The sequence below is a fragment of the Narcine bancroftii genome, chromosome 9, assembly GCF_036971445.1.
Source record: "Narcine bancroftii isolate sNarBan1 chromosome 9, sNarBan1.hap1, whole genome shotgun sequence".
Classification (NCBI taxonomy): domain Eukaryota; kingdom Metazoa; phylum Chordata; class Chondrichthyes; order Torpediniformes; family Narcinidae; genus Narcine; species Narcine bancroftii.
The window spans coordinates 98,498,487-98,512,302 of record NC_091477.1 but is presented as its reverse complement, the minus strand read 5'-3'; the positions used below and the strand labels follow the sequence as shown (position 1 = coordinate 98,512,302).

Below are 13,816 nucleotides of genomic sequence, written 5' to 3'. Positions count from 1 at the left end.
GCATCCCATTCACAACTATTCACTCACCCCCACTATTGATTCATAGTTGATGCATGCTGGACCATCTATAGAATGCACCACAGCAACCCACCAAGACTCTTCAGACAGCGCCCTCCAAATGCATAACCTCCACTTGGTTCTAGGACAAGGGCATCAAGAGGTTAGGAAAAAAAAAATCACGAGCAGGAAGTAGCCCTCCAAGCCTCACATCATCCCGACTTGGAAATATATCACTGTTCATTCATAGTTCCTGAGGTAAATTTTTGAACTCCCTCCCTCATAGCAAAGTAGGAATACCCCAAGAAGGTAGGTCACAATCACCTTTTTGAGGGCACTTTAATATTGAAAATTAAATACTGGCTCAGCCTGCAAAGCCCACATCACTTAAATTAAAACAATTTTTAAAATTCAATGTGCAAATGTTATTTTTTGCAACCATAATGATGTCGACTGCAAACAAATTGCAATGCAATTGATTTCATGAGGCTGGAATTTGCAGTTGCTGCTAACCTGGCCGTGGTCACAAATGTCTTTAAAGAAAGCTCCCCACAAAGAACAATCCCTTTTACCGACATGTGCTGTCAGACATTAACTCAAGGGGATTTCTGGGGGTTCAACATGAATGATGTCTTTAAACTTACTGAATATCAGTCATATGGAAGAATACTCACAGATCGCAAACTGGGAAGTAAAAAGCATGATTTTCACTCAATCTTTGTTTAATGTAAAATAAAGATTGTACAAAACAATGAAGAATCATAAAAGTCATAAATAACTATTTAAAAAATACAGCCATTTCAACAGGATTGCCCAAATCGAACAGCTGGTTAGTCAACGAACCAAACAATTGCAATTCGACTGGATGTATTAGGCATCTGAAAACTTCAATGCAGTCAAAGCCCTCCCTCACTAAGTAGGGATGTAGTATGGAGTAAGGAGTATGGAGATATGTTGACCATTATTAAAGGTTCAATGGGTGTCTCCCAAATTGCAATTTGGTAAATGAATCTCAAGCAGAACTTTATTCTTTCAATAAACAGCAGTGGAGGCCACCAGATATTTGTCTGGTCTGATTTCATAATTGTGATGTCAAATGTTCATCCACATAATTTGACATCAAGGCAGTATGCTAAGCACCTTTGTGCTGTGTACATGGAAGAACTACTTACATGAAAACATGGACTAGAACAATTAATTACAGCATGGTGCACATTAAATAAAAATTAAGAGTCAATTTTCAGTAGTCTTTTCAGTGACTAGAGATACCAGATGATCCTCTCCATTTTCTGACTTTCCTTGGTTCCTGGTTTAAAACAAAACAGCACTTTTTATGGAAGCTAGTTGAATTTACGGACGGCAATTTCTGCATTAAATTAAACTTCATGGAAATCTACCAGTTTCACACTGAAAGGGCGAGCTACTAGTTCTGCTGTCATTACACCGTGACAGAGGTGCACCAAAGAAGAGGTACAAGGACTGCCTAAAGAAATCTCTTGGTGCCTGCCACATTGTCCACTGCCAGTGGGCTGATATCGCCTCAAACCGTGCATCTTGGCGCCTCACAGTTCGGCGGGCAGCAACCTCCTTTGAAGAAGACCGCAGAGCCCATCTCACTGACAAAAGACAAAGGAGGAAAAACCCAACACCCAACCCCAACCAACCAATTTTCCGCTGCAACCGTGTCTGCCTGTCCCGCATCGGACTTGTCAGCCACAAACGAGCCTGCAGCTGACGTGGACATTACCCCTCCATAAATCTTCGTCCGCGAAGCCAAGCCAAAGAAAAAACACCTCCAAAATGAGTCACCTTATTTTATCTGAGCTCTTCTGCTATTAAAGCAGCTGTTGCTGAGATCTTGCTTTCTGTTGCATCAAAGTGTTAAATGTGTAAAAAGTTACAATGTAACACAAAGAGTTTAACTCATTTCAAGGCCTAATGATGACAAAATTAATGCTTTACAATGTGAAAGAATCTGTCCAGTCTCAAGGAGCCTGTGGCAGTTGAATATTACACAAAGACTCAGAGAAAAAAAATCTGTAATGACAGTCTTTCATGGATCAACCACAACCATGTCTTTCATATGTTCCTGTAAAGCACCTGGTAACTGCAGCTGTATCATAATATATGATCTTAAGTGTAAACTGGTTCCCTAGTGACCTGTAGGTTCAAGACTCATCATCAAAAGCTCCAACTGTGAAGTATATAATTAATCATTATGCTTACAGTGTTGTCTGGAGTAGTCATACAGACCTCAAATGATCTTGTGTGACAGGAAATACAGACATTTGCATGAAGGTAGAAAGTTAACTCACTGGTGTGCCCCAGTGTTTTGATTTGAGACTCACATACAGATCAACTCAAACTTTATATTGTGATAAAATTAGTAATTAGGTGAAGTCATGCACCTGCTAACTTTTATTAATAGAAATTAAATAGTTCCAATTCTACTTTAGGTCGTTCAGATCTGATACTAAATGTGCAGTTCAAACTTCAACTACACTGTAAAAGAATATAAAACAAAATTCTAGCTAGAATAAGATTCCATTATAAGAATTGCAAAGGCATTAACATTTTCAGTGGAAGAGTGCAAGGGAAATTTTGTGGTTATCGAGTTGATGGGGAAAACTATTAAATAAGGAGCTTCAAGAAAATAACAAGAAAAATAAAGACCTGATCACGTTCTGAAAATACCTTGTACTCTGGAGCAGCCATTCTCTAACCTTGTTGGCTCTGGGCACTCCTAGAACAGCTCAAAATTAATGGGCCCCCTTTCCTGTGAAGCAGTCAAGTGTTGGTTTCGTCTGCAATTCTCTCCTACCTACTACATTTTTAAAATCTGTTACGTTTGAGGTGAAAAGAAAATTAGGCTCTTAAATGAGCTGTGGCCCTCAGAGGGCCCCTATGAGAATGGCTGCTCTGAAGGGTAAACAAACAGCATTTACAGAGGGCTCACCTGCCAAACTTTTTTTTTCTTTTTACTACTCAAAGTATTAAAAAAGACAGCACCTGGAGAACTTAACAAAAAAATTTACTAAGAATGAAAATGCAAGAAGAAAGAATGAGAAGTCGAGACAGCTAAGAATCAGTTAATTTTAGATTCAGTGTTGCATATTGATTTCTAAACAAGCAAATAAATAAAGCTAAATAGCCTTAGATTTGTTTTCTGGTATTTTGAGCAGCACCAGACATGTCTTAAGGGAATTTCAAGTGTCGTGAAAGGATACAAATGGTATCACATATACTCAAGTGAAATGATGAGACAGAGAAATACATTGTAATATTACACTGTAGATCTCTTACTTGTCAGGGAACAGATGCCATCTGGTATCATTCTATCCCCATTGCTAATGAGCACTTTCCTTCTTAGAAATAATGCACAATAGAACTTTGTATTTTCTTAAGTAAAGATATATCTAGGTGCCTTATACTTTTATCAACACCTATGAGCTAAACAAGAACAGACTAGTGGATACAATGTTTAAGTAACAAAAGATATATACAGCTCTCCCTTCTCACATAATAGAGCTTTTTATTTCAATTTCTGCCCCAGGTAGGGAGGTGGCAAACGTTTTTAGATGATCACTGTATTGAGCATTGAAAACATGTCAAACCTTATATTTTCAATGTCTAAGTGGTTTGCTCTTTTTCCAAGAAAACATCTTAATGATGTTCGGTCTATTCAGTACTCACAATGTATATGTAACATATACAGATAAATAGTGTATACAAACCAATATGATCTCAGATGTTCTTCCAAAAATAGAGACTGTCCCTCAAAGTTTGTAGTGCATCTACTTCGTCAATCCAATTTCTGTTTTCTTCAGTTATCCAAAAACAAAGTTGGAATTACACTACTCAAAAAGTTATGCAGCTTTTGATATAACATGCTTCCGTCAGAGTTTATTTTCACTCTTTGTTACTGTGCATTCTCCTTTCCACAACTTCTGAGAAACTCATCAGGGCTGAGGCAAAAACAAATAAATATATATTTTTCCATTCTCTACTCATGCTCTACAAAACATGTCAAATATGCTACTAATGCTCTGCTTTTCCAAGTTGCAGCATATTTTCTCCTTTGGGAATCCATTTTCCCCAATAACACTCCCTGCTTTTTACAAGGAAAGTAGCAGCTTACATTTAGATGACATTTATTGCCAAGTCATAGTTGATTACAATTCATAACTGTGCAAATTCGTACATCATTCCAACAAAGGTCTGAGGTTTTAAATTCACAGGATGGCTGCAGATTTTAAAACAAGCCATCATTTTTGTTTCTCTATTCATTGGGTAGTTTTGCCATAAATTGAAATTGCAGGATTTTTAGTAAGTTGATCTCTCAAAATCAATCTCTCTCTTTCTCTCTTGAATGGCCAAAGCTTTTCCTTAATCCTAACTGTGTTATTGTGTGCGTAGAACAAGAACTACATTTCCCAGCATGCTATGTATACAGTTGGGCAGAAGCAGAAAGTGACATATGAAGGGACGTTGGTTAAGGTCGGTTGAAGCAGTCCATTGAAAATAAAGTCTGTTAAAAGCAGCTCTAAAAAATAAAGTCAGTTAATTGATAAACCCATGTTAAGTCATTCTTCTTGAAAGACAACCATAACATGGTGTCAGAAGTGTCTGAGTGAGTAAGAGAAGACAATAGTTCATAAGCATGGATAAATTAAATCCTCCCACACTGATGCAGTTTACCGGCAATCTAGACAATAATTGGAAACGCTTCAAACACCGATTCAACATTTACTTTGAAGCTGGTGGAATGGGAGAGAACAATGGAAAATGGAAAAAGTCCATGTTTCTACACGTGGTGGGTGAATGCCTTGGACGTCTATAACAGTTTTCAAATTGATGAAGCAGCTTTCATGTTGGACGCACTGATAACAAAATTTGAGGAATATTTTGTTCTAAGTAAAAGGATCACATTTGAGAGATTCATATTTCCCCCTGAGACCGGAAACAAGTTATGAGCTTTTACCAATATGTAGCCAAGCTTCACACACTGAGCAAGTCCAGTGAATTTGGAGATTTGAAAAATTCACTCATTAAAGACAGAATACTTTGTACAATCCCAGATAATGGTCTTGGAGAAAGACTGTTGCATGAAAAAGATTTGACTCTGGAAAAAGCTGTGAATATATAAGGCAGCAGAGACCGCACAAGCACAAGCTAAGGACCTGCAGAGGATAGACACAACAGTGCATGTGATGAAAACAGATAGGCAGACCACCAGGAGTTTCCCCAAAGAAACAACAAAGCAAAGTGGAAAGTTCAAACAGCACATTCCAAAGATGTGTCCTGCCTATGGTAAGTCCTGCTATAAATGTGGGAAGAAGAATCATTTTGCAAGGTGCTGCAAACCAGGGGATTTCAAGAGAAAGGTGTACACAGTGGACGAAGAAATGTAGGATTTCTTTGTGGATTCACAGCAGACTACTGCTGCTGGTAAAATGGAACAGATCATTCCAGTGACTGTGAACGAGACAGTAACCATATAGCCATATATAACCATATAACAATTACAGCACGGAAACAAGCCAATTTGGCCCTTCTAGTCCGCACTGATCCAAGTACCCACCTTTAATCCCATTTACCAGCACTCTGTCCATATCCCTCCATCCCCCTCCACCATCCGTGTGATAGTACAGATTCTATCACCAATGTGTATATGTACATATGTACAGATGGTAGTGTAGGGTGACTGTGATTGGCTGAGAGTGTAGCCACACCTAATTCCATTTAAGCTCGACTCCAGAGCACAGGTGAATCTGTTATCTGTGGACGATTACAAGATTTATCCTATGAGTTTAAAAGTGATAGGCTACACTAGAGAGAACATTTCAGTAAAAAGGGGGCAGTATGATGATGTTCAAGCACAAAAGGTGGCATATAAAGATCACAGCTACTGGTTGTAGAAAGGAGAGTACAGCAAATATTAGGTCTGAGAGCAGGTGAAGAACTCGACCTGGTGAAAAGAGTTTTCATAATGGCTTCACAGACTGAAGATAAGGACACAACACTCAGGTAAGAGAAGATAACTACATCGGAGAAGCGTTACCTTAATGCCATGACATGAATAACAAACTGGAAAATGAGTCGGCAAATAAGGATGCCTTCTTATGCCAGCAAGAAGACAAAAATAGACAGTTGCAGGAAATCTGGAACTTGCTGAACAGAAACTGCAGCAAACAATGAAGTGAGCAGACACATCACCAGAAGTACAAGCTTGACTTTCCCAGCTCTGACAAAGGCTGAAGAGTGGCCTGGCAGCAGAGAAGAGCGATTGAGACATTTCGAGGCTCAGCTTGATTCTAATCAGCAGCATGTAAAGGAAAGAATGGCTGCATTAGAGGATAAGAATATATCAACACAAGAATCTAAACTCATAAGGAAACAACTTGAAGAGTCTCTTCATGATAAGGAATTGGAAAATGCAAACCATCTTCATTCAACTACAAAGCTTAAAGGAGCCGCCACACTATCGGCAGAAGAACTGGCAACTATGTCACCCACTGCAGCAGCTGTGGCCAAGATTGTGAAGCCTGGAATGAAGCTCAGAGAGTTGTATAATGGATATGTTGAAACCCAGGATCAATTGCTATTGGCAAAACAGGAAAACAAGAGAGTGAATAAATATTTGGATGAAACTGTGAAAGAAGTGGAGATGAATATTCTGATTCTGAAGCATCAGCATGAAGAATAGGAATGTGTGTAAAATTCTGTGGCAAATCTCTCAGCTAAATTAGAAGATGCCGTGAAGGAACTTTCTCATTTAGAAAAATGCACTGATGTGATGAAGAAGCAAGAATCAGGATACAATATGCGGGTGTCAATTCTTTCACAGTTGAATAGGATGATTTCAATAGAACAAGAAGATGTGCATTTTACATGAAGATGAAGTTAGTTCTGCTGGCACAAGCAGTTCCTCTGAAGTGATCGCCCAGCATCTGGTGACCTATCGTAATGTTGAGGAACTGCAACAGTAAAATCAACAGCGACTGGTGGTTGTTTGCGAACTTGCTGATAAACAAAAGCCTCCACAGATTTCTGAATGTCAGTGGAATCTTGGTGATGCCCTGAATAAACTTGAATGACTTGGTGAAGCCAGAAGTTATCAGACACAACTGGTGGAAAGAGAGTGACCGCAGAATGTGAATACTTTTGTTATGTAGACATAGTATTGTGTTTGTGTTTTTGTTAACCCCCCCCCCCCACACACACACACACACACACACACACACACACACACACACACACACACACACACACACACACACACACAAAGAGGAAAGATGTGTTATTATGCATTGAGAACTACATTTCCAAGAATGCAATACACGTGTTTGGGCAGAAAAATGAAGTGACATTTGAAGGGAAGTCAGTTGAAAATAAAGTCTGTTAAAAGCAGCTCAAAATAAAAATCAGTTAATTGATAAACAAAGTCATTTTACTTAAAAGTACAAGCATAACACCAAACATTCCCCCTTTTTCTCTTATTCCTTTTAGAACAAGTAATTGTATTAATGGAGAAAATTCTTAGAGATCGTACTTATAAACATCTGGATAGACAGGGTCTGATCAGGAGCACTCAACATGGATTTGTGGGAGGAAGGTCATGTTTGACCAATCTGATTGAATTTTTTGAAGAGGTGACTAGGAATGTGGATGAGGGTAGCGCAGTGGATGTTGTCTATATGGACTTCAGTAAGGCCTTCGATAAGGTACCACATGGAAGGTTAGTTAGGAAGGTGCAGTCTTTAGGTATAAATTTTAAGATAGTCAAATGGATTGAACATTGGCTGAAAGGGAGAGGCCAGAGAGTGGAAGTGGATAATTGTCTGTCAGGTTGGAGGCCGGTGACCAGTGGTGTGCCTCAAGGATCTGTATTGGGCCCATTGTTGTTCGTTATATACATTAATGATCTAGATGATGGGGTGGTGAATTGGATTAGTAAATATGCAGACGATACTAAGATAGGTGGAATAGTGGATAATGAAGAAGGTTTTCAAGGATTGCAGAGGGATTTGGGCTGCTTAGAAAAGTGGGCTGAAAAATGGCAGATGGAATTTAATGCTGATAAGTGTGAGGTGCTTCATTTTGGTAAGAAGAATCAGAATAGGACATACGTGGTAAATGGGAGAGCATTGAGGAATACAGAAGAGCAGAAAGATTTAGGAGTAACGGTACATCGTTCCCTGAAGGTAGAAACTCACGTGAATAGGGTGGTGAAGAAGGCTTTTAGTATGCTGGCCTTTATCAATCATTGCATGGAATATAGGAGTTGGGAGGTGATGTTGAGATTGTATAAGACGTTGGTGCGGCCTAATTTGGAGTTCTGTGTGCAGTTCTGGTCGCCTAATTATAGGAAGGATATAAACAGAGTGGAGAGAGTGCAGAGAAGGTTTACCAGAATGCTGCCTGGGTTTAAGCATCTGGAGTATGGGGAGAGATTGGACAGATTGGGTCTTTATTCTTTGGAGCGTAGAAGGTTGAGAGGGGATTTGATAGAAGTATTTAAGATTATGAAAGGGATAGACAGAATGGATGTGGATAGACTATTTCCGTTAAGAGGAGGAAAGTTTAAAACAAGAGGACATGAGTTAAGAATTAAGGGGCAGAGATTTAGAGGTAACATGAGGGGGAACTTCTTTACTCAGAGAGTGGTAGCTGTGTGGAATGATCTTCCGGGAGAAATAGTTGCGGCGGAGTCAATTGTATTATTTAAGAAAAGGTTGGACAGGTATATGGATGAGAAGAAGATGGAGGGTTATGTGCATTGTGCAGGGAGGTGGGACTAGAAAGGGGTGTTTGGTTCGGTGCGGACTAGAAGGGCCTAATGGCCTGTTTCCGTGCTGTAATTGTTATGTTATTATGTTATGTTATATTAAGCCTAAAATTTGATCAAGAGGTCCACTTCGTGTCACTCAATCATTAATACAGGCCTATTTGACATCAGAAACATGACAAAGTGGGTATCAGGAGCAGAAATTCAGGGTGAAATCGTATTTCCTGGGCCTCAGGATATGACATCAATACCACGTCCCTATGATTTCCTTACCTCATATTGAATTTGGGCCTTTGATGTTTTGTTCATCACTGCAAAGTGACTCAGATGCACTAACAATGGGGGCAGTGCATTTATTGGTAAATCATACATGCAATGTTTACAACTTTTTCATCCATTGCCAGTAATAGGGAAAAGGTTGGTGGCAGATCCAGACGAGAATAATTTTTCGTTAACAAATCAAAATCAATGGGAGGAGTCACGTGATGGAGTAGTGGCCGGACGGTGAACTCCAGCCCTCTCCAGAAAAGTCGGGAAAAACAAAAGAAAACACAAAGGCACAGAAATAAAAGTTACAGAAAAGTGAGTATAAAGGTGGAAAGAAGATGGCGACAAAAAAAGAAAAATCGAAAGCAACGGTGAGAAGAGAGGAAGAGAAGACAAAGGAGGAAAAAGGTGAAGGCCTTACCTGTCCGAAGAGGCCCGCTGCGGAGAGAGAAACCCGCTCCCTCAGGTCAGTAAATAATGGACTACAAAAATGGCTCGCAGAGCCGAGTAAAAGAGCGCAACCGTGCATGCGCGATACTTCGCGCATGCGCGATGCGAATGAAAAAAAACACACCGACGGGAGGGGGGACCAGCTGGGGAGTCGACCTCAACAGCCGGCAACGACAGCTGCAGAACACCTGCAGCAAGAAGAGACCACAGAAGACAATAGAAACAAGAAAGAAGAGGAGGAAAGGGCACCAAAGAAACAACAGATGGCCAACCCAGAGGAAGAAGAAGAGGAAGAGGAAGAGTACAGGGAAATAGAAGAAGAAAAGAAAGGCAAGGTAAAGGATATACTTGCTCTTATTAAAGGATACATGGAGTCATTTAAAGAATGGCAAACACAGGAATTTAAGGATTTAAGAAAAAGAATAAACAACACAGAAGAGAAAATAAATAAAATGGAGATGACCTTAACAGAAATGGGAAAGAAAATGGACAAGATGGAAGAGCGGGCAGTAGCAGCAGAAATGGAGGTAGAAGACTTAAAAAAGAAATTGGAGAAATCTAATAAAAAAACTAAAGAGACACAAGAACTACTAGCTCAAAAAATAGATACAATGGAAAACCATAACAGAAGAAATAACATAAAGATAGTGGGCCTTAAGGAAGATGAAGAAGGCAAGAATATGAGGGAGTTTATAAAAGAGTGGATCCCTAAGACCCTAGGATGTCCAGAACTACAGCAAGAAATGGAAATAGAAAGGGCACATAGAGTATGGGCCTCTAAACCACAACCACAACAAAAACCAAGATCTATTGTAGTAAAATTCCTAAGATATACTACAAGAGAAAAGGTACTGGAGAAGACAATGGAAAAAGTAAGAGAGGGCAACAAACAACTGGAGTATAAAGGGCAAAAAATCTTCATTTATCCAGATATAAGTTTTGAACTCCTAAAGAAGAGAAAAGAGTTCAATACAGCAAAGGCGATTTTATGGAAGAAAGGGTATAAATTTATACTAAAGCATCCAGCGGTATTGAAAATATTTATTCCAGGACAACAAAACAGACTATTCTCAGATCCAGAAGAAGCACGAAAATTTGCAGAACAATTACAAAAATAGACTGAGGGAGGAAGACGGGTAATGAGAGTTAAAATGATCACGATTGATATGTATGTGGGTAAAGACAAAAATAGACTGAGGGATGAAGACGGGTAATGAGAGTAAAAATGATCACGATTGATATGTATGCGGGTAAAGAGGTATAAGAGTGAATAGAGACAATGAGCATACATGAATGTATCTGTACTTAGAGGAAAATATAGATAGTATAGACAAGAATTAATAAGGGAAGGTAATGGAATAGAGAGAATAAGGAGGGAATTAAAAGAGTGACCTTTGTGACATGAAAAGTGAAATCTTTTCTGGGGGAGGCGGGGTGGGGGGAAATAGCGGTCACTGCAAAATCAGTTGACGCTTGCGAGTGGATTCGCAAATCCAAATGGAGAGGGGAGATGTGGTTGTCCGACAAGGGATAAAGGACAACTCAGGAGGTGAAGGGGAGATTGGGGATAAATAAGATAAAGTAGGAGAATAAGGAAAATGTTGGATGTTGTAGGAATGTTGTCTTATAAAGAGTTGAAAATAAGAAAACAGAAATGGAAAAGGAGGAAAGGTAATGATGGAAAAACGGAAAGAGAAGATAAACAAAATATAAAAGGGCTACGCTGAACTATATGTCTTTAAATATTAATGGAATACATAACCAAATTAAAAGGAAGAAACTACTAAATTTAAATGAATAAATGTATTCCATTAGAAAAAATAACATATAGGTTAAGAAATAATATTGAAATATTCGAACAAGTATAGGAGCCTTACATTAAATACAATAGCGAAAACCTACCGGGGACAAACATTACCTAAGTTGATGGAAGGAGAAGGAAAGAAAAGAATGGACTCAGTAGAATTTCTGGTGTAATTTTGTTGAATGACAACATTGTCTGACTGGCTTAACGCAACCTAGATTGTATACCTAAAATGGATGAGAGGAGGGGGTGGGGGGGTGGTTTGGGAGGAAAGTGGGGGGGGGGAGAAAAAGTCACTGTATATGTGTGAAAAAGAAATAGTGTATATCATGGCTAATGTGATTTATGGTGTGAGAAATAAAAAAATTAAAAAAAAAAACAAATCAAAATCAATAATGAAATGTTTCTGTCGTGATTTCTTGTAAATGTATTTACAAAATGGATATAAACTCTCAATCTGTCTCAAATATTCAAAACTGAATACAGTATAGTATTCTGAGAAGTTTGAAAGGGACACAATTGATCCCATTGAAAATCAGAGTGGTCAGCTTTTTATGGAGCCAAAATGGATGGGGAAGATCTTAATTCCACCACCCCCCCCCCCGCCCCATCAGTGTTCACAGAGTGGGCACAGAGTATTGGGAAGGAAGTAAAACAAGCAGTGAGGTCATGGAATGTATACAGATTAAAGAGGAGGAAGTGCTTGCAAATAAGGGTGGATTAATCCCCAGGGCCTGACAAGACATTCTCTCAGACTTTGAGGGAGGTTAGTGCAGCAATTGCAGGGACCTTGGTAGAAAAATTTAAAATATACTTAGCCACAGGTGTGGTGCCGGAGGATTGGAAGGAGCTCACATTGTTCCTTTGTTTTAAAAAGTCTCCAAAAGTAACCCTGGAAATTATTGACTTATTGGACGGTGTTCTAAGAGATTGGATATACAATTATTTGGATAGCTAGGGATTGATTAGGGATAGTCAACATGGCTTTGTGCATAGTAGGTCATGTTTAACCAATCCTATACAGTTTTTTGAGAAGATTACCAGGAAAGTTGATGAAAGGCTGTAGATGTTGTCTGCAGAGACTTTAATAAAGCCTTTGACAAGGTCCCGCATGCGAGGTTTGTCAAGAAGGTTCATACGCTAGGTATTCATGGTGAAGTCGTGAACTGGATTTGACAATGGCTGGACTGGAGAAGCCAGAGAATAGTGATGGAAGATTGCTTCTCAGATTGGAGGCCTGTGTCTAGTAGTGTGCCTCAAGGATCGGTATTGTGACCATTCTTTTGGCATATTGGCCTTCATAAATCAAAGTACTGAGTACAGGAGTTGGAATGTTATGTTAAAGTTGTCTAAGACATTTGTGAGGCCAAATTTGGAGTATTGTGTGCAGTTTTGGTCACCTAACTAAAGGAAAAAAATATCAATAAAATGGAAAGAGTGCAGAGAATATTTACTAGGATGTTTCCCGGACTTCAGGAACTGAGAAAGGCTGTGATAAACAGGTTATGATTTTATTCCCTGGAGAATAGAAGAGTGAGGGGAGATTTGATAGAGGTATTTAAAATTATGAGGGGCTAGACACAGTAAATGTAGATAGGCATTTTTGCACTGAGGGTGGGTGAGGTACAAACTAGAAGAAGTGTGTTAAGAGTGAAAGGGGACATGTTTAGTGGAAACAGAGAGTGGTGGGATTGTGGAATGAGCTTCCAGTTGAAGTGGAAAATGCGGGCTCAATTTGAACATTTAAGAAGAATTTGGATAAGGACATGGATGGGAGAGGTATGGAGGGCTGTGAGCAGCGTGTAGATCAGTGGGACTAGGAACAGACTAGAGGGGCCGAGGTGGCCTGTTTTTGTACTGTAATTGTTCTGTGGTTCTCATTTTTGTGAAGACATTTTTTTTTCAGTTAGCTAACAGTGTTCAAAAGGAGAGCAGCAATTCAATGTCTCTTTCTCATTCACAAACTACATTTGCCCAGCAATAAGATTCTTGCAGGGGTCTTTAGCAGCTATGATATTATTGAAAATTAATATCTAGAGCTTGAGAAAAAAAAAAGATAACTTTTGCTCCTTGAGAATGATACTATTTGGCAATGCTGGCCACAGTAATGTCTGGCTGTTTAATATCCCCAAGGACGATCATGCCTTTTGTGCTTTTTCAGATACACAGCATTCACCAGTGGGGAAAATATTTGGCGGACAGACTATAGTGGCATTTAAAAGAAAGTCTGGAGGAACTTTAAAAGAACGAGAAAGGTGGCTCAACTGTGGCTAGAGGGAAATCAGGGATAGCATTAAAACCAAAGGAAGGTCATACAAATTGTTCGGGACAAGCAGAAAACCTGAGGACTAGTGGAAATCTAGAATCCAAGGGAAGACAAAGATTTAACTAGAAGGTGAGTAATAGAGTAGAAGAGAAAACTTAGAAAATTGATTGCAAAATTTTACGATTATTTGGTTCTGTCTTTGCTATGCGAGTAAAACAAAACATTCCAGGTGCAGTAAGGGTCT

General features: G+C 39.2%; 1 pseudogene; it reads left to right on the top strand.

Annotated features, from left to right (window-relative positions):
- The first annotated feature begins 6,337 nt into the window (after positions 1 to 6,337).
- LOC138743588 (nucleoprotein TPR-like) lies at positions 6,338 to 7,142 on the top strand (annotated as a pseudogene).
- The last annotated feature ends 6,674 nt before the right edge of the window (positions 7,143 to 13,816 follow it).